We start from the raw sequence: 1,097 nt of genomic DNA, 5'->3' as shown, positions 1-1,097 counted from the left end.
CCTCTTCAAATCTGGACTGACAGCCCCAGTAGGTGTAACCAATATAGGGGTTTATTGCGTGTAATCTACTGATACCAATTTGGTGTCTTACTTCTATTGCATCAGATATCGGTGTTGGATCTAACTTAGCTTTATAATCAGTGTAAGGAAAAAGAAGTGGTGTCACAGATTTCTTGAGAGCTGCCTTGGGAGCAAGGTCGGCCATTTTATTCCTAGAAATACCCACGTTCCTGGGTAACTAACAAAAGACGGTGTCACATTGGCCACTAGCAATGTCATTATATAGTTCAATAATTTCTATTAAAAGTCATGTTTAGAAGGTAGATTTGTGATAGCCTGAAGGCACGAAAGTGAGTCAGAAAATACTATATGTTGGTTATATTTAGGGTATCTATTTATGCATTTCTTATTATTTATATTCTCAACCCTTCCTGAAACCTGACTTGAAGGTTCTATGTCACATACTAAAGTAACCACAACAGAAGAACAGTTTGTTTTGCAAAACTTTATTCCTCCCCTTAAGATATAAGTAACCTCAATACCTATACTAAACTAATTCTACAAGTGAAAATACAGCTAACTAATCTAATTACCTAACCTAGCTGCATATACAGTTCTGTCTACCACTTATATTGCTAAAGTTATAATAACACTACTACTACTAACTACACTAAAATCCTAATACCCTCACTAATATAGATAATGATTACATATAATCCCATTTGGAAACTGAACAATTGAACTAAATAACAAAAAAGAAATCTGCCACTCAGAGAGAACACTTACTCTTATAATGAAATCAGAATGTCAGTGCACTTTGGGTTCCACTTGACGACGTCAATGGTATTTGGTGGTATCCCTCACACCCAGGCGATGGTTTCCCTCACGTAGTCTAAGGGCCTGTGTAATGGTTGATGGCTGTGCCATCCACATCTCACATTACTAGGAGATACATGCTCCTTATACAACAGGGAAGACTCTTGTCTATCTCCTTACAGGCGGAGATAATTCCCCTCTCCTTACTTTAAGGATAACCGGCCAGTTCCGGGACACTACAATACAATATAAGTAACTACAGTCACTTATTAGGACGTGTC

This window comes from Haliotis asinina, chromosome 4 (genome assembly GCF_037392515.1).
Source record: "Haliotis asinina isolate JCU_RB_2024 chromosome 4, JCU_Hal_asi_v2, whole genome shotgun sequence".
In the NCBI taxonomy this organism is placed as follows: Eukaryota; Metazoa; Mollusca; class Gastropoda; order Lepetellida; family Haliotidae; genus Haliotis; species Haliotis asinina.
The sequence above is the reverse complement of the archived record's forward strand: the minus strand, read 5'-3'. Positions refer to the sequence as shown.